The 21467-nt window shown below is 36.0% G+C and overlaps 1 pseudogene; it reads left to right on the top strand.

Moving 5' to 3' along the window:
• LOC114037399 overlaps window positions 1–10557 on the top strand; it is a 24883-nt pseudogene extending 14326 nt beyond the window's left edge.
• The last annotated feature ends 10910 nt before the right edge of the window (window positions 10558–21467 follow it).

Here is a 21467-nt window from a genome sequence, read left to right as displayed (position 1 = left end):
AAGAAGGAAAGAAGGAAGAAATAAAGAAAGAAAGGAAGGAAGGAAGGAAGGAAGAAAGAAAGAAAGAAGGAAAGAAAGAAAGAAAGAAAGAAAGAAAGAAAGAAAGAAAGAAAGAAAGAAAGAAAGAAAGAAGGAAAGAAAGAAGGAAGGAAGAAAGGAAGGAAGGAAGGAAAAGGAAGAAGGAAGGAAGGAAGGAAAGAAGGAAGGAAGAAAAGAAAGAAAGAAAAGGGAGCTCATAGAAAATGACCTCAATTTTCTTAGTAAGGCAAGGTACTCAGCTAAGAAAGTGGGATAGGGATGGTGTTGAAGGTTTGAGGAGAAAAGAGAAGGCTTAAAACAGCTTCTATGGTGAGTGGGATAGAGAATCAATTAGGGAGGAATAAAAGAATTGTCTTGCTGCCAAAATAAGATAACATGAATTTATAACAGACCAAGTCAGCATGATTCCATAACTTCCTTTGGCTATATATGAAGAGAAGAGGAGGTAGATTGTGGGAGTAATACAGGTTTGGGGTTTGGCAAGGCATGAGTGAATATAGGACAATAGAGCAAGGGGTTCAAGAGTAGAAGATGGATGGTGCAGAATTGAACTAGTTAACTAAGAGGTCAAGATAGGGAAGGCAGAAAAGTATTACCAGAGCAGGAATGATGGCCTGAGAAAATGCTAAATTATAGAGGGATTGGAGGTCATCATGGTGTAAATAAAGAATAGGCTTAAGAGGAGTAAGACATAGAAAAAAAATGAGAAGGTAAGAGGTTAGGATCATGAAAGCAGAACACTTATGGGTGATGACAAGATCAAGGGTGACTATCCCAGTGTGTAGCAGAGGTGTATTGGAGGAATAGGGCACAGGAATTCAATAGACTGAGGAGCTTGGAGGTAATAGTATTTGAGAGAACATCAAAATGTAGACTTTTGAAAACAAATTAGTGAAGGCTACTGTATTTTTCCCCAAATAAACACAAAACTAAAGAATACTCCCATTTTAATTCCCCATATATTGGCATGGCTTTGGGTTAACATTTTTTTAAGTTATGTTTCTGTGTAATAATGACAGTCATAAATGTACTAATTCATTACAGTAACTGATTCAACTGCTGAAAGGTTGGAATCCTGGAAATCAAGGAGTAGTCAGTGGAAATGCCACTGCCCCATTTTATGTCATATGTAGTTTTAAGCCTTTCTTCTAATAAAGGGTTAGGAATCAGTAGGACTCCAGACTATGAATTTTCTTAGTTTGATATTCAAAACTAATCACACTAATGCTCATAGTCCACACCTACTGAATCTTCTCCTTTAGATCAGACAGGATTTATCACACAACTTCATATATCATGGGAAAAAGCACAATTTGTTTAAAATATAAGAGTATTGTGATATACCATGCACACACACACACACACACACACTTCACACTTAGTGTGCCTCCATGTAACCTCCTGGGTCTGATCATGTAGGACCCTCCCAAGTGAGCCCCTCTGGTCCCAAAGCTTTATAGTAATGTGTTGGACTTGTGGAAAAGATCCTCAAGTACTTGGAAAATCCTGGGTAAGATTTCCTAAAGAAAAAGAAAAGCAAGCTTAGTCACTTTGAAGATAACAGCCATGTACAATGCTTGACAACAACTGAGAACAAGCCTCCTGCAGAGGAAAAGAGATTTAGCTCATTAGTAATTATTAATGGTCTCAAATCAAACCATATTTTCTTTAGTGAAATGATAAATGATTTTGTATCACATTGGTGCTTAATTACTTGTAATAAAATGAGTGAGACTGATAGAATAACTGATCAGTGTTCATATTTTAATTAAGAGGTACAAGAAGTCAAAGTTTGTGAACAGGCAGTTCTCAAAGAAAGAAATCCAAGAGATCAACAGCCGCATGGGGGAAAAAATGGTTCAAATCATTAGTGATTAGTGAAATGCAAATTAAAACAGTTCTAAAGATCCACTTCATATGCATTAGACTGGCAGGTATAATTAAAAAAGAAAATGATAATTGTTGGAGGGCCAGAAAATGGCAATTGTTGGGAAAAGCGAACACTGGCACACTATGGGTGGAACTCTGAATTGGTCTGGCTATTTGGGAAAGTAGTTTGGAACTCTGCCCCGCCAAAGTCATCAAAATGTATATGCCCTATAATCCAGCAATGGCATTTCTCAGCATTCTTTACAATTTCAGACCCTAGATCAGCTCTGATGTATGCCTTCACCTGCAGAAGGACTGCAAGCCTATTGGTCTTTCTCCACCACGTCCTTGGAATGTCTTTTCTTATCTCTCCTGAAGAGTATCTCGAATCAACAGATATAAGTCCCTATGGGCAGGTGCCTATGCAGTGACGTGCCTCTCCTGCCCCTGCCCCTCTGTCCCAGCCAATCAGTCATATTCCCCTCCAAATAAACAGTATAGCATTCTTTCGAAAACCAGAGCAGTCTTGTTGGGCAAAAGCATGGCCACCTGTGACAGAGGTTTCACAGCTAATGAACTTAAAAAAGGAAATACATAAAAACCAGTGTGATTGACCAAAAACCAGCTACTGCTAACAATGATTGCTATACATTAAAAGGATGTGGAAATGCTTTACATATAATCTGGGTGGGTGAATTTCATTATTTTAGCAGTATAATCACATCTGTGTTCTGAGGGGGAGCTCTGAACTTAACTGTCTGAATAACAACATTTTTTTTAAACACAAAAAGACCCTACAGAAAAATCAAATAAGGTTTTGGCCCCTGCTGTGTTTCAACATAGAAGCCCTTCTTTTGTTGTTTCAAACAGCTTAATGAATCTATCAAATCAGTTGCCTAACTACATACTCTGTGCCCTTCAGCTGCTGTCACATGGCTCATCAAATATGTTCTGCAGAATTCAACTGATGAGCCCAGATGGAAAATGGCCATTAATATTTTACAGGGAAAACTCTATCCTAGAGGCATTTATTTCAGCTTAGAAAATTGATCCTTTCCAGGCATGTAAAAGAGCAACAAAAAAGATTTATTCAATACATTTTATCTGTAGCCTAAGCTGAAAAGTAAGATTTCTGGTTTTGTGGAAGAAGTGTTAGGGTAGGATTACATCTGTTGTTGTTCAATCATTTCAGTCATGTCTGAAACCTTGTGACCCCATCTGGGGTTTTCTTGGCAAAGATACTGGAATGGTTTGCCATTTCTTTCTTCAGCTCATTATACTACAGATGAGAATACTGAGGCAAACAGGGTTAAGTGACTTGCCCAGGGTCACATAGCTAATAAATGTCTGAAAACAAATTTGAACTCAGGAAGATGAGTCTACCTGATTTCAAGCCCAGAGCTCTATCCACTGTGCCACCTACCTACCCCAGCATTATATCTAGGCCCTACTTTATTAGTAGGTAATAGTCTTATTAGGATAATTTAAAGGACATCAGGAAAGTCCCCTATCATATATACATATATACACACATATATATGTATGTATATGTGTGCATGTATGTATGTGTATATATGCATATATGTGTATATATATATATATACAAATATGTACATATACAAAATACGTGTGTGAAGAGAGAGAGAGAGATTTCCTGATTTCAGGCTTGCCTCCCTAGAGTCTTTGGAGAATTTCCCGTTGGGCTTTTCTCTTGGTTTGAATAAATGTCTCCCCCAGAAGAAGCTCTGGTACCAATTCCAATCCTTATTCGGTTCTACAGCTTCACGTCAGCATCCCCATCACCCATTAGAAGTTGCACAGCACGGGGCAGCTAGGTGGCACAGTGGATAGAGCACCAGTCCTGGATTCAGGAGGACCTGAGTTCAAATCTGGCCTCAAACACATAACACTTGTGTACTAGCTGTGTGACCCTGGGCAAGTCACTTAACCCCATTGCCTAGCCAAAAAAAAAAAAAAAAGAAGTTGCACAGCAACACATAAGTGCCCCAGGTTTGGTTGAAAGCCCAATTGCACCAGTAAGAGAAACAGATGAGTTACTGATGGCTATAGTCAGGAAGGAAATTCTTAACCAAACAAACAATAGAGCAATTATAAAAGAGAAAATAGATAATTTTGATGACATGACCATGAAAAACTTTTACATAAACACAATTAATGTAACTGAAACAAGAAGGGAAGCATTTGGGGGGAAAAGCTTTGTATTAAATAGCTCTGATAATGCTCTGATAGTTGAGATATGCAGGCAAGTAACAGAAATACATAACACTAAAAGCCATTCCCCAATAGATGTTGTCAAAGTGTATGAACAAATATCTCTCAAAAGCACTACAAACCATTAACCATCATAGGAAAGGATGCTCCATGTCACTAGTAATAAAAATGCAAATCCAAATAATTCTAAGTTTACCTCACACTCAACAAATTAGCAGAGATGACAAAAGGTGAGAATGGTACACATTGGAGGGATTGTGTAAAGATGGGCACATTAATGTATCATTGGTGGAATTGGTCCAGCAATTCTTGAAGGCAATTAGTGAAAGAAGTAACTAAATTGTCCACAACTTTTGACTCACAGATTCTACTACCAATCATCTCCTCTCCAAGGAGGTCAATGACAAAAGGAAATGATTCATATATATAGCAAAATATTTTTAGTTACAAATTTCATGGTGGCAAAGAACTAGAAACAAAATACTGGTGAATAGTTAAACAAGTTATGGTACATGATTGTAATGCTCTGATGAATGATGAATATAGAGACTCAAATCACAGAGACATATGAACTAATATAAAGAAAAGTAAGCAGAACCAAGACAACAAGATACACAATGGTTACAACAATTTAAATGGAAAGAACACCAAAAAAATCAAGACTTAATACTAAGAAATTATAATGACCAAGCTTGAAGCCCTTCCAAAAAATGAATATGAAAAGGTAGCTCTCTTCCTTTTGGTCAAAGTGGGAGACTATGGATGTGACTGTATATAGTGTCTGACCTTTTTAGGCAATAATAATAGTAGCTAGTTACTAACTGTGTCTTCTGTAAAGCATTTCTATTGCCCTCTTAATTAAGAGAGAACTATATTGGTAACTTTGATTCTGGCATTCAAGGAGAGTTCTGTTTGGAAGCCAGCAAAATTGCAGATCAAAACTAGAATGCTGGTTTACAAATGTAAGTAACAATGCTGTCAGACAACATGTATAATGAATTTAGGGTATAAATATTTCAAATGTTGAAGCCCACACATATTTAATATTCTTGAGATTTTGTGCATATTTCTCATTTAAATATATTGGCAACTTGGGGTGCAAATTTCATAGAGAAGAAGGCAAGAAGAGCTTCTGTTTAGTAGAACACAATTGTGTTTACAGAGTTTACAATTCCACCAATGATACATTAAGGTGCCCATCTTTACACAATCTCTCCAATGTGTACCATTCTCACCTTTTGTCAGTTCTGCCAATTTGTTGAGTGTGAGGTAAAACCTTAGAATTTTTTGTTTTTGCATTTTTATTACTAGTGACATGGAGCATCCTTTCATATGATGGTTAATAGTTTGCAGTGCTTTTGAGAGATATTTGTTCATATACTTTGACAACATCTATTGGGGAATGGCTTTTAGTGTTATATATTTCTGTTATTTGCCTGTATATCTAAACTATCAGAGCATTATCAGAGATATTTAATACAAAGCTTTTCCCCCCAAATGCTTCCCTTCTTGTTCTAGTTATATTAATTGTGTTTACGTAAAAGTTTTTCATGGTCATGTCATCATCTGGGGTTTTAGTTAGGAACAATCACTGACACTTATATGGCACTTCTGAATTTGTAAAGCATTTCAAATTCATTATCTCACACGAACCTCACAACAACCTTCCATATTAAAGATGAAGAAACAAAAGCTCCTAAAGATAAAGTGATTTATCCCAAGGCACAGGCCACTAAGTAATTCTCCGAGGCAGGATTTGAAGCAAGGTCTTCCTGAGTTCGTTTCCAGCACTCTATTCACTACACCACTCAACCACAATTCGCTGGCTCAACCACTTTTCCTCTCTCTAAAATCCAACAGTGACACGACATCATCTGTTTAAAATATGAGTGCTACATGTATAATCTATATCACATTGCTTACCATCTCAGGGAAAGGGAAGGGGAGGAAGGGAGGAAGAGAATTTGGAACTCAAAAATTTTTAAATACTGAAAATTATTTTTACATGTAATTAGGGGGAAATAAAATATTTAAAACAATAAAAAAGATCTGATTATTTTTAAAAATGAAGATAGTAATAGTACCTATATCCCAAAGTTGTTGTGAGGATCAAATAAAATCACAATTGTAAATCAATTAGCACAGTGCCCACAGTAAGTGCTATATAAGTTTCAGCTAATAATAATTGTTTATAATTAATTGATTAATTTTTTAAATGGATTCTTATCCCATTCTTCAATATCAGATTTATATAAAATAATTATATTTTGTCTTGTATCAGTTAAAGGAGCATATGCCCATCAGGAAAGAATGGCCCCAGGTCTATGATCTTGGGATATGGCACCTAATTTAAGCATTGCTATTACATAAATTTGGTTTTCATGGGAAAACTCTGCCTGAAGAAAGATTTTTGCTTTGTTTAGAAGGAATTTAAATTCTGTCAGTTCACAAACACTCACAATTCAAGATCTTCCTGTGTTCAATTAAAGATGGAGTTTGGCTCCATGTATTTTTAAAAAGCATTTACAAGGGTTAGTGGCCTTATAAATACACCACATGGGTGCAATTTTAGGTTCTCAATTGTACCTAGCATGTAGAGATCCATTAGCACACACCTGATAATTACTTCTAAGAGTTGTGGCAGAACTGATTGCCAGATGACAAACATTAAAATAAGAGCTCTTATGGAAAAAAAAAAACTTTCAAGCAATCACAATAGCAGCTGCCTTCATAGCAACTGGCAATGAAATAAATATGAAAACAACATAAAAGAAGCTCAAGTGTAAAAGGAAATAAAATTTTAAAAGCAGATCTTGTAGTTCTCTTTAGGAAAGCCTAGAAGATTTTAAAAATCTTGTGGTTGAAGATCCACTAATTTTTATTTATTTTTTTATTATTTTTATTTATTTAATTATTTTTATTTATTTATTTATTTATTTTATCTCTTATTTACAAAGATTGTTGCCTAGACAGAACATTGACAATTTGCCCCTAGGGTGGCATATTTTTGTCAGACCCCAATTAATGTGAGGGGAAATAATGAATAGGTAGCACAATTGGGCTGAAGCATAGGGCACTTATTGGAGAGTAATTAATAGGAAGACTGAAAAAGTAGGAAGTGATTAGATTGTGGAGCTCTTTGAATGCCAAGCCAAGAGATTTGGACTTTACTTGGTAGACAATGAGAAATGATTACAGGGTTGTTCACTCCTACCGTATAGGGTAAAACAGAGAAGAGTCAGAAATATGAATTTCCACAGAAAACAAATTCCCTAGATGCTCCCTCCATAGACCCAGGCAATGATCTATTTCCTTAACTATTTCTCTTTCCTACCAAGATATTTTTTCCTTCACAGCCCCAATATGGAATAGAACTGAGTCTCACAATTTCTCCCCTACCTTCATATCCTATCAGTGAACAAGAAGCAAAAATATGGCAACTCGAAGAGACAAGTTCAGGGAACCCTTTAACATTCCTTAACAAGTGACTTGCCCAGGATCACACAGCTAGTAACTATCTAAGGCCAGATTTGAACTCAGGAAGATGAGTCTACCTGACTTCAGGCCCAGTATGCTATCCACTGTGCCACCTAGATGCCCAGCACTGTGCTAAAGACAAAAATGAAACAGTCCTGGCTCTCAAGGAGTTTATATTTAATAGGAATGTAATATTTTGTCCAGTTAATCAGAGTTGTGGAGTTTCTAGAATTACCTATCTCCAGGACACTTCCCTTCTTTCCTCAGTGATAGATGATAGATGGATGGATGGATGGATGGATGGATGGATGGATGGATGGATGAATAGATAGATAGATAGATAGATAGATAGATAGATAGATAGATAGATAGATAGATAGATAGATAATCTCCCAAATATCGCTACCTCTCAGTTTCTCAACTTCTCCCATGACCTCCTGGGCTCCACCAAGGCAATACACAAAAATGGTCATAGTCTTGATCTTGCAATCAGCCACAAAAGTTCCATTTCCAATTTCATGAATTCTGAAATTCCATTATCTGGTCACAAACTGTTATCATTTCATCTCTCCCTCTGTCTTACAACCACAAATCAAACCCTTTTCTTGGTCCTCACCATGCCCTCCAGTCCTTCCACCCCTTGGTTCTTTCCCAGGTCATCACCCTTGTGCTGGCTACACTCTTCCTTCCCCATTTTGAATCTTTGGTGAACCAGATCAACTCTACACATTCCTTTTCTTTCAAGTCCTCTGCCCCCTTATCCTATTGAAGATCTTGTCCTGCCAAGACTCAGTCTTGCATTATTCCCAACAATTCACTTGTGCAGAAATTTTTTCTTTCACTTTTCTTAACTCCTTACAATCTGGCTTCTGAACACATCATTCAACAAAAACTACTCTCTCTGAAGTTACAAATAATCTTTTCATCACCAAATCTAACAGCCTTCTCTCAATCCTCATCCTTCTTGATGCAGCCTTCAACACTGCTAATCTTCTCCTTGATACTTTCTTCTCTGTAGATTTTTGTGACATTGAATCTCTTCTGGTTCTCCTTCTACCTGTCTGACCACTCCTCAGTCTTCTTTGCTGGATCTTCATCCAGGTCATGCCCACTAACCACGGGTATCCCTCAAGGTTCTGCCCTGTGCCCTCTTCTCTTCTGCCTCTATACCATTTCACTTACTGATCTCATCAGCTCCCTTGGATTTAATTATCATCATCATCATGATTCTCAGATCAACTTACCCAGCCCTAACCTCAGATTCCCATCTCCAGTTGCCTATTGGACATTTCAAACTGATTGTCTCATAGACATCTTAAATTCAACAAGTCCAAAAGTGAACTCATTATCTTCTTTACCCTAAACCCTCCCGTCTTCCTAACTTTCCTAACACTACCATCCTCTCAGTCATCCAGGCTTGTAACTAAGTGTCATTTTTTAATCCTCACTCTCTCACCACCACTACCCATATCATCATGCACTTTTCCAAGCCCAGGACAATGTCCAACATGGCCACCTCAGCTAGTTCTCCCTTGAACAAAAATATCAGTCAGATGTACATGAACTTGCCTCAAGGTAACAAAGCCCTGACTATGTATATCTGGATCAATGGCACTAGTGAGTGACTGCACCATAAAACCTGGACTCTAGATTGTGAACTGAAGAGCATTAATGAACTACCAGAATGGAATTTTGATGGCTTTAGCACTTTTCAGTCTGAAGGCCCTACCAGTGACATGTACCTTATTCCTGCTGCTTTATTCTGATACCCCCCCTTAAGAAAGGACTGCAACAAACTGGTTTTCCATTAAGTTTTCTACAAAGATCAATTTGAGATATATCTGTAAATTAATAGTGGCTATTGCGTCCAACCAGAAACCTTAGTTTGGCAAGGAGCAAGAATATATTCTTGTGGGGGCAGCTAGGTAGTGCAGTGGATACAGCACTGGCCCTGAAGTCAGGAAGACCTGAGTTCAAATCAGACCTCAGACCAAACACTTGACACTTACTAGCTGTGTGACCCTAGGCAAGTCACTTAACCCCAATTGCCTCACCAAAAATAAATAAATAAATAATATACTCTTGGGGCAGCAAGGTGGTGCAATAAATAAAGCACTGGTCCTGAAGTCAGGAGAACTTGAGTTCAAATCTGGCTTCAGACACATAACATTTAGTACCTGTGTGACTCTGGGCAAGTCACTTAACTTCAATTGTCCTGCCAAAAAACAAAAAAACAAAAAAAACAAGAATATACTGTCATGGGAACAGACAGACACTTCTTTGGTTGCCCTTCAATGGTTTCTCTGGGCCCCAAGTACTGTATTGTTGTGGTTTGAAAACCAATAATGCCTATGGAAAAGGCATAATGGATGCTTGCCAGAGTCAAAATTTGACGGACAAATACTGAAGTAATACAGCTCAGTGGGAGTTCTAGATAGAATCCTGTGAAGGAATTGAAATGGGAGATTATCTCTGGATTTCCTACTTCATCTTCCATTGGATGTGTGAAGATTTTGGAATGATCATAACATTTGATCCCAAGTTGATCTCTGGTACTGGGAATGGAGTTGGTTGTCATACTAACATCAGTCCCAAGGGTATGAGAGATGAGAATGGTCTAAAAAGTACATTGAAAAAGCCATAGAAAGACTAAGTAAGTGACCCAGTACCGTATCCAAGTCTATGACCCCAAGGGGATCTGGATAATGCCAGTCACCTGACAGATTTCCACAAGACATCCACATCAATGAATTCTCTGATGGCATGGCCAACTGTGGCACCACTTTCCACATTCCCAGGATGGCTGGCCAGAAAAAGAAGGGCTACTTCGAAGATCACTGCCCCTCTACCAACTGTGACCTTTATGCAGTGAAAGAGGCATTCATCCATACCTGTCTTCTCAATGAGACAAGAGAGGAACACTTTCAGTACAAAAACTGAGTACATTCATGTATAATCTATATTAGATTGCTTACCTTTTCAGGGAGAGAGAAGGGGAGGGAGTGAGGGATAAAATTTGAAACTCAAAACTTTAAAAAAAATTAATGTTAAAAATATTTTTACATGCAATTGGGAGAAAAATAAAATATTTTTAAGAAAAACTAAGTGTGCTTAATCTACAAATATTTCTTCTATCCTCCACCCCATAACCCTTTCCTCATGCTTTCTTCCATTTCATCTCTTCTTTCTTCCAGGTTTCCCTACTAGATGTAACTCAGGACACAAAATACCACTTTTTGTGCCCACAACAGAAAAAAAAAAAAGACTATTGTAATCACCAAGGAAAAGAGATGATTAGGACTTGAACAAAGATGTCAGTCATATAAGTGGAGAGGACAAGACAGATGAAAGGAATGTTACAAAGGTAGAAAACACAAGATTTGGTAATTGGTTATATATATATATGGGATGAGATTAAGAAGAGTAGAAGATGACAGCAAGATTGCAAACCTGAGTAACTAGGAGGAAAATGATAGGAAAGTTCAGAAGAAGGATGAGTTTGGGGGAAAGTTAATTCACTCTGTTTTGGATATGATGAATTTGAGATGCCCACACACACACACACACAAACACACACACACACACACACACACACATGCAAGCACACACATGCAAGCATGCACACATGCACACGTGCACACATGCATACACACATGCAAAAAAAATTGAGCAACAGAAGTTTAACCAGCATACTCATTTAGATAAGGTTCCAATTTGGAATAAAATGTGCCAGAACCACTTAGACACTTAAATACAGGTGGTGAACCTTGAGACATACTCGTTCCTGTAGAGCTAAAGTTTGAAGACCCTTTCCTTTTCTTACTATGCCATATCTCCACAAATGGGAGATGTATTTCTTCCATCTTCCAACTCATCCACACTTAGATAAGTAAGTTTCTTTGTCCTTGCTTCCCAGCTTCTTTATATGAGTTTGTGACTGGGAAAAGGAAAGAAGAAAAAGGCTAGAATGGATGGGTTCATGCACTGGAACCCTAAATATTTCTTCTTCTTAAGTTTATCCCCTGTATTCAACTGAGTACTTGGCTAAGTCAATCAGAATATAGCAGCTTTAACATTTGCTATCAGAATTTTCCTAGTTGAGAGGTGAATTTGCTTTTTCATGCAAATTTTCTCCATCTGAAATTGTAGAGTTTGACATTTTTTAACTGACAATGAAATTATAAGAATAATCACTCTGCATTTGCCAAGGAGTATGTGAATAGAGCATTTAGTGGTGTTCCCTTCGCACAAAATGTCAGAAATCATGTATGTGGCCATTAATGCACAAGTAAAACACGCTGTCGAAATGTCTAATTTTAAATGTGTTTTATGATGAGGAAAAAAAATTAGATTTCCCATATAACCTACATATAGAAGATATGTTTCCTTTCTCCCAACCCATCACCTTTTAGCTTTTTTTCATTTCCTTATTATTTCTATTTTAAGAAAAATTCCAACTTAAGAATTCTCTCCTCTATACATTTTCATGACATCTGTTGTTTCAGGAGTGGGAAGCTTGTCTGTAAGGTAAATTTAATTTGGTTGGGCCCTATGAGATGTTATTTAAAGATTTTATTGGAACAAGTGTTGTGGTTTGAATCCAAGGCAAAGGATTTCAAGGCTGCTAGGAAGTATATCACTTTGGAATTCATAAGTACTAAATGAATTTAGTTACTCAGCTCAACAGATGTAGCTGTCACCAAATGTAAGTACATCAAAGTAATTCATATTGCTCTAAAATAAGGATCCAAAATGGCTATAGAAACACTGGTTTCTATTGGCAAGAATTGTAATCTATTACATATTATATGAGTAATGGGTTTTAAAGTAACTGGGGTACCTGACATGCTATATTCAAAAAAAGGAGAGAACTTTTGTGAATTTTTAAATAATGTAATAACCCTTCCAATCAGTTTAGGGCACTGCCATGCTCACTAAAGTTATATACATATATAAACCAAGAATTCTTCACCTTTTTGTGTCTTGATCCCCCTTTGACAGCCTGGGGAAGCTTATGGACCCTTTCTCAGAGGAATGTTTTTATATGCATAAAAGAAAATACACAGGATCACAAAGGAAACCAATTACATTGAAATATCAAATCATTTTTTAAAAATCTGTGAGGTGGTAATATATCTAGTGGCAAGTCAAATAACTATAATAATTTCAGAGTAGTGATGAACATAAATGATATTTTGGAGATATCATATTTTCATATCATATTACAGTTACCAAATATGATTTCTATAGGTGCTACTAATAATGCTGTGGTTTGTTATTTATATTCATAAGTGAAGGGAATGCTAAATTTCAGTTAGAAGTTAGTGAAATCAAAGATGTATTTTCCCCTCCCATTCAATCAATCAACCCGAGTTCATGGGCCCCCCTACCTCAAAATCTATCAATAGGCTCTCATGGTCCCCAGGTTAAGAACCCCTGGCATAAGCCAGCGTTTCAATATCTTTAATCTGATAAAAATACAATTCTATAGAGAAGTAAAAATTTAGCATATTTCAAAGTTCATATTTTGTGTTTTCTTTTTTTTGGTGAGGCAATTGGGGTTAAGTGACTTGCCCAAAGTCACACAGCTAGTAAGTGTGATGTGTCTGGGGTCAGATTTGAACTCAGGTCCTCCTGACTCCAGGGTCAGTGCTCTATTGACTGTGCCACCTAGCTGCCCCGTGTTTTGTGTTTTCTAATACAGCATTTGTCTAGATGTTGAAAACATCTTGTTGACAATCAAACTGTGCAAACCCTTTGATCCAGCGATATCACTACTAGGTCTACATGCCAAAGAGATGACTAAAAAAGGGGGAAAAGACCTCCATGTACAAAAATATTTGCAGCAGCTCTTTTTGTGGTGGCAAAGACATGGAAATTGAGGGGATGCTCATCAATTAGGAAATGGTTAAACAAGTTGTAGCATATGGATGTAATGGAATACTATTCTGTTATAAGAAATGATGAACAGGCAGATTTCAGAAAAACCTGGAAAGATTTAGATACACTGATTCGAAGTGAAGTAAGCAGAACCAAGAGAACATTGTACACAGTATCAGCAACATTGTATGATGATCAACTGTGATTGCCTTAGCTCTTCTCAGTAGTATGATGATCCAAGATAAGTCTAAAAAACTCATTGTGGACAATGCTATCTGTATACAGAGAAAGAACTGATGGCGTCTGAATACAGATCAAAGTATACTGTTTTCACTACCTTTATTTTTTCATGTTTTTTTTGTTATGTTTCTTCTTTCACAGTATGACTAATATGGAAATAAGCTTTACATTATTGCACATATATAACCTATATTAAATTACTTACCATCTTAGGGAGGAGAGAAGGAATGGAGGGAGGGAAGAAAATTTGGAACTTGAAATTTTATATTAAAAAAGAATGTTAAAAAAATTTGAGATGCCAAAAAAAAAAAGAAAAGAAAAGAAAAGAAACATGCTATCACTACTATCCATGCCAATTCAGCAATCTATTTCTGGAATACATTATCTAATACCTCTTTCTGAATGACCTTCTATCACAACATTACTTCTATTTCTCCCTAAAACAGCTGTTACCCAAATGTCCTGTGCTATGTTTCTCCCCTCTGGTTCATGAATTTCTTAATAGATATCTAAGAAAGAGTGTGGTATAGGGAAAAAAAAAAAGAGCTCTGGATTCAGAAACAAAGAACCTGGGTTCAAATCTCATCTTTGCTACCTTAGTCAAGTAATTTAATCTCACTGGACCTCAATTTTCTACTGTGTTGAAGCAGAAGTACTTTTTAGCACTAAATCCTATGGTCCTATATGAGGCACTAGAAAGTTGACTTGAAGGAACTAGGGATATTTAATCGAAAGATAAGAAGATTCATGAGGGGCTTTATTAAGAGCTATCACATGGAAAAATTATTGGTCTCAGATGGAAGAACTATGAGCTATGGATATAATTTACCAAGCAGTAAATTTAGGCTTAACATGAGGAAAAACTTCATAACAATTTGACCTATTCAAAAGTGGACTGGGATGCTCAAGAGATTGTAGGTTTCAGATCAATGCAAGTCTTCAAGCAAAAGCTGGATGAGAATTCTAAAGTACATTGGAGAGGGAATTCATGTCCAGAAATAGGCAGAACAAGATGGTGTCTGAGGACCCTTCCAATGCTGAGATCTTTTGATTCTAGCACTCCTATTGTCCAATTTCATCCTTCAAAATAAGGTACTCTTCTTTTTTAACAATTATTTTTAATTTTGAAAAAAAAATTTTGAAAAAAATTTTTAACCATTTTTTATTCTGAACATAACAAAGACTAAATGAAATTAGCAATATCCACATAGAAAATAGGACAGAAAAAAAGATTACACATTTAACTGCAATTTTATACAACTTGTTTTTCCTTTTAAGGATATAATTAATTCAACAATATAATTTTCAAAGCTGTTCAACTTGTCTATGATTCTTTATTAACTCTCTTCTGTTATATTTTATGTACCTTTTTAAAATGTTTTAGAGACACTTTTTTTCTTTTTTTTTTGTGGGGGGCCTAATACCAGCCCCTTTAACCTCCCTTCTGATAGTCCCTTCCCCTCAGTGGGAAAAGAAAAAGAAAAAAAATACCTTGTTAACAAATCAAATTCCCACATTGGCTGAGTCCAAAACATGTGCTTCGTTCTGTACCTTGAGTCTATCATCTCCCTTTTAGGAGGCAATTAGCTTCATCCTCTGTCCTCTGGAATAATGGTTACTCCTTATACTGATCAAAGTTCTTTCATCTTTCAAATTTGTTTTTCTTTATAATGCTGTTTTTGTATAAGCTGTTCCAGGTTCAACTTACTGCATGATGCATTAGTTCATATAAGTCTTCCCAGATTTCTCTGAAACTATCATGAAATGTGTGTATATGTATATAGAGAATCATTATTAGGTTTGATTTCTATATGAGAAGCACAACCAGGAATGTGCTGGAGCCAGGTCTAACCAGTTTTTGAAAGATTGTTAAATTTTCAGTGTGAACATTTATACTTCAGAAATCAGCAATAGCTACAAATCAGGGTTTGATTTATTGTTTTTAATTGTCTATACTTAAGAAAGTATTAATAATGTACATTAAACTTAAAAATATGTATGCATACATTTTCCCCCAAAGAACCCAGTTGTTAAACATTTAGCAGCACATCCCAGTATTGGTCTATAAACATCATTTGAGCTTAACAGCAGTGCAGAAGAAGTATTAGATAATGAAGTCATCACCAAACTAGAAACCTGGTGACTGGAGGCTAACAATAGTAACAATAACTATATCTAATATAAGCAGCTGGGTGATACAGTGGATGATAGAGCACTGGGCTTGGAATCAGAAAGACTCATCTTCATTAAGTTCAAATCTGTCCTCAGACCCTTACTAGCTGTGTGACCCTGGGCAAGTCATTTAATTCTGTCTTCCTCAGTTTTACATTTGTAAAATGAGCTAGGGAAGGACAAGGCAAACCATTCCAATATCTTTGCCAAGAAAACCCCGAATGGGATCACAAAGAGTCAGACATGACTGAAACAACTGAACAGCAACAAACATTTAATATAATTCTTTAAGGTTTGCAAAATGCTTACATCCATTATTTCATTTGGGGGCATTTAACACCCCTGAATACAAACAAAAAAAGTAATTTTGATCATTGATCTTCTGATTATTAAAATTAAGAAAGGCATAAAACAGGGAGACAAATGTTCTCCAAAAGAGTTTTCTATTATCATGGAAGAGATCCTAAGAGCAGTTAGCATTCGTGAAATTTTTTTTTCTGAGAATGGGACTCATGTCTATGGACTGAGTGCTGAAAAAAATAGAGTCTTAAAGTTACACAGATCAAGAGAATTCCATGCAATAGATTCAGTGGTATAAAAGCTTTGCTCTCAAACTTGCTACTAAGTCTGCACTGATTCATCATCCTCACTAGTCTCTGGAGACTAAGTGGTAAAAATGGCATCATGGTAGAATGGGAAAAGTGTCAAAACAGCTGGCCTAGAATCTAGTAATAATCACTAACATTTATTTAGTGCCCAGCATGTGCTAAGCTTTTTACAAACATTATCTTGTTTGATCTTCATGACAACCCTGGAAGTAGGTGCTATTATTATCCCCATCTTTCAGCTAAAGAAACTGAGGGAAATAGAGGGTAAGTGACTTGGCCAGCTAGTAACTGTCTGAGGTAAGATTTGACCTCAGGTAGACTCCAAGCCCAGAGCTCTACCTAGCCACTGCCTCACCTTGATATCTTTATAACCATGAGCAACTGACTTAATTTCTCTGAGCCCTATTTATAAAATGAAAGATTGGCCTAAGTCTTCTCCAAAAGCCTGTCAACTTCTGAATCCTATGATTTCAGGACTATGATAACAGAGAGTGGAGAGGCTGAGGAAAATGAAAAGAAAAAAAAGCCAGAAACTATTCTTTCCTTTCCAAAAAAAGCTCATTTTTCCCTCCGTACCTCTTTTGATAAAGCCTGAGTTTATCCTGAACCCCTAACTTAATAAATATTTATGATATGATATGATATGACATCTTGAATATCATACTGATATCTTGAATATCATATGATATCTTGAATCCTGTCCTTTGCAGTCTAGGAGTTTCTTCTTTCTAAGTAATTATAGTCTTGTTGGGAAGGCAAAACATACACAAACAAGAAAAACTCCTTGGTAGGGAATGTTGGTAATTATTTTGGAAGGATTGATCTATGACCCATGTAGTAGCAAAGCCCTACATCTTGGTTTTCAAATGAATTGAGGATATGATATAAGGAAGAGCTCACTATAGCTATCACTGGGTACTCTGGCAGAGTTTAATTTTAAACTGAATAAGATGAATATTTTGCAGTGAATCAATAATCTTTCTGAAGGTCAGATTTGATGTATTTCTCCTTTTTCAAAATTAATTTTTAAATTCTAAACCTAACATGTCATGAACATTTCCATATACAAAGTAGAACGTAAAAAGATTGTATATGAAACAGTGAATACAGCTTGCTTGAAATATGTAAATGTATATATATATTGTCCTGAACTTAGCAAACTTCCCCAAAATATGAATATTTCCATATACAGAAGAGAACATAAAAAGAGGATTATGTATGAAACAGTGTTTTCCATACCACTTGCTATAAATATATAAATTCAACCAATTACTTCCAGAACTGTCCTGCTTTTCTGTGCTTCCTTCTGACCTGGTATGTTCACATTTTTAAAGTTTCACTTGCCTTCTTCTTCTTTCTTCTCTTCTTTGAGGATGAGATTTGCCTCTATATGAATGTAGACTCAAAACAGAACCTGTACATTATGCTCTAATAAGACCAAGATTTATGGTTTTATAAAGGTAAAATTTCCTAAATAAAGAAACTCCTCTTACCAATACAGCCTTCACCTTAGAGAATCAGACAGTGGCTTAGAGTACTGGGAGTTTAAATGACCTTTCCAGGTCACACGGCTCGCACAGAACAGAAGTGGGACCCACATACTCTTAGCTCTGAGGCCGGCTCTCTATCTACTACATTACAGCTACCTCTCTAGCACTTAAAAACAAAAGTGACTGATTTTATAGGTTTCTCCCAGTGCCAACAAAATTTTATAAGCGCTCATGGATCAGCTTTCAATTTTCAAGATATCCCAGAAAAAGGAAAGATTCCAAAAGGATGGTTTTTCTAAGCAATAAAAGGTAACCAAGAAGACATCAGTAACTACTGATTCGTATGTCTGATTTTTCTAATCTGGATGAATCTTTAAGAAAATAACCTATAGGCATGTAAATAACTGAATATGATGGAAAGATACTTTATGACGATTTCAGAGAGCACACACACACACACACACACACACACACACACACCCTATGCACAGGGTGTCCCAAAACTTAGTGCATTTTTAAGCTTTAAAAGTTCAAATGCCATCTTATCGACGAGGCCTTTCATGCTGCTAACATATCTATTAATTTTGTATTTATTTTGTGATAATCGAATGTACTTGTAACATATTAGCATAGCTCTGATTTGAACTTAGGTTATCCCACTACTGATTCTTCCTACCTTTTAAATCTGTGCTTAGCTGTTTTTCATTCATGTTCAACTCTTTGTGACCTCATTTGGAGTTTTCTTGGCAAAGATACTGGAGTCGTTTGCCATTTCCTTCTCCACATCATTTTATAGAAGAGGAAACTGAGGCAAACAAGGTTAAGTGACTTGCCCAGGATCCCACAGCTAGTAAGTGGCTGAGGCCAGATTTGAACTCATGAAAATAAGTCTTCCTGGCTCCAGGCCTTGCACTCTATCACTGTACCACTTAGCTGCCCTCTTTTAAATTTTTATCCAACAAAATATGTTACTTCATACAGTTAAATAACTGCAGTGTTCTCAGTATATCACAGAATTCAGAGGATATCACTCCTACCACACTGAAATGACTGAAATCAGTACCAGCTTTAAAAAAGTAAATCTCCTAAATTAGAGGGATATTATCATTTTTGTTTCCTACTTTTTATCTCATTTTCTTTCTTACTAGAATTTGCCCCAAATTCTAGTCTATCAAGATCTTTTCAGATACTGGTTCTTTAAAGATAGCTGAGTGGCTCAGGGGATAGAAATTCTAGGCCTGGGGTCAGGAAGACCTCAGTTCAAATCTGGCCTTAGACACTTACTAACAGTGGTCTTGGGCAAGTCATTTAACCCTTGTTTGTCTCAGTTTCCTCATCTGTCAAGTGGGAATAATAATAGCATTTACCTCTCAGAGTTGTGAGGATCAAATGAGATAATATTTGTAAAGTGTTTAGCACATAGTAAGAAGTATATAAGTATTAGCTATTATTTTTACTATCTCTCTCAGCTTTTTATAATTTTTTTATTTTTTTATTTAATTTTATTTTTTGTTACATTTTAAATTCCAAACTGTCTTCCTCTCTCCCTTACCACCCCACACTAAGAGAAGGCCACCATCTGACACAGATTTATAAAAATATGCAAAACCGTACTATGAATACTTCTATTTATCAGTTCTTTCTCTGAAGCTGGACAGCTTCTTCCTTTACAGGTCCTTTATAGTTAATTTGAGCATTTATAGTACTCAGAATAACTTGACTGTTCACAATTATTCTTCAAACGATATTGCTGTTACTGTATACAACGTTCTCTTGGTGCTTCTCACTTCACTTTTCGTTATTTCATGCAAGTCTTTCCACATTTTTCTAAAATCAACCAGCTTATCATTTCTTATAGCACAGTAGTATTCCATCAAATCGTATACCACAACTTGTTTAGCCATTCCCCAATTGATGAGCATCCCCTCAATTTTCAGTTCTTTACCAACACAGAGAGAGCTGCTATAAATATTTTAGAATATATAGGCTCTTTTCCTTTTCCCCTGAGCACCTTGGAAAACAGACCTAATAGTGGTATTGCTGGGTCAAAAGGTATACACAGTTTTATAACTCTTTGGGCATAATTCCAGGTTGCTCTCAAAAAGGTAGGATCAGTTCACAATTCCACCAACAATGCATTCATGTTCCAATTTTTCCACATCCCCTCCGACATTTATCATTTTTCCCTTCTATCATTTTAGCCAATCTGATAGGTATGAGATCATATCTCAAAGCTGTTTTAATTTGTATTTCTCTAATCAATAATGATTTAAAGCATTTTTCACAAGACTATATATAGTTTTAATTTCATCATTAAAAAACTGCCTGTTCATATCCTTTGACCATTTTTCAATTGGGGAATGACTCATATTCTTATAAATTTGACAGATTTTTAAATATATTTGAGATATGAAATCTTTATCCAAGAAACTATCTACAAAAATTTTTTTTCTCAATTTTTTGCTTTCTTCTAATCTTGGATACATTGATTTTATTTGTACAAAAACTTTTTAATTTAATGTAATCAAAATTATCCATTTTATATTTCTTAATGTTCTCTATTTCTTGTTTTTTCCTAAATTCTTCTCCTATCCATAAGTCTGATAGGCAATGTGTTCCATGTTATTCTAGTTTTCTTATGTTGTTTCCCTTTATATCTGGGTCATATATCCATTTTGACCTCATCTGGGTAAATAGTGTAAGATATTGATCTATGCCCAATTTCTGCCAGACTACTTTGCAGTTTTCCCAACTTTTTTTTTTACCAACTAGTGTATTTTTATCCCAAAAGCTAAAATCTTAACATTTGTCAAACACAAGGTTACTATAATCATTTGCTATTGTGTATTGCATGTGTAGTCAGTTTCAGTGATCCACTTTCTATTTCTCAGCTGGTATTAGATAATTGCTGTCTTATAATATAATTTTGGGCCTGGTACTACTAAACCTCCTTCCTTTACATTTTTTAATTAATTTCTTTGATATTCTTGACCTTTTGTTCATCTAAGTGAATTTTATTATTATTTTTCTAGTTTGATAAAATAATTGTTGTTAGATTAATTAGGATAGTGTTGAATTGGTAGATTAGTTTAGGTAGGTTTGTCATTTTATATTATATTGGCTCTGCTCACCCATGAAAAATTCATATTTCTCCAGTTATTTAAATCTGACTTTATTTGTATAAAAAGTGCCTTATAATTATGTTAATGTAGTTCCCGGGTTTGCCTTGGCAGGTAAACTCCCAGGTATTTCATACACTCTACAATTATTTTAAATGGGGTATCTGTTCCTATCTCTTCTTGCAGGGTTTTGTTGGTGATATTTAGAAATGCTGGGGTCAGCTAGGTGGTGCAGTAGATAGAGTATTGGCCCTGGAGTCAGGAAGATGTGAGTTCAAATCCAGCCTCAGATACTTGATGATTACTAGCTGTGTGACCCTGGGCAAGTTCCTTAACCTTGA

Source organism: Vombatus ursinus, unplaced genomic scaffold (assembly GCF_900497805.2).
Source record: "Vombatus ursinus unplaced genomic scaffold, bare-nosed wombat genome assembly UNPS02000582.1, whole genome shotgun sequence".
NCBI lineage: Eukaryota > Metazoa > Chordata > Mammalia > Diprotodontia > Vombatidae > Vombatus > Vombatus ursinus.
Note: the sequence above shows the minus strand (reverse complement) of the source record. Positions and strands in the feature narration are given on the sequence as shown.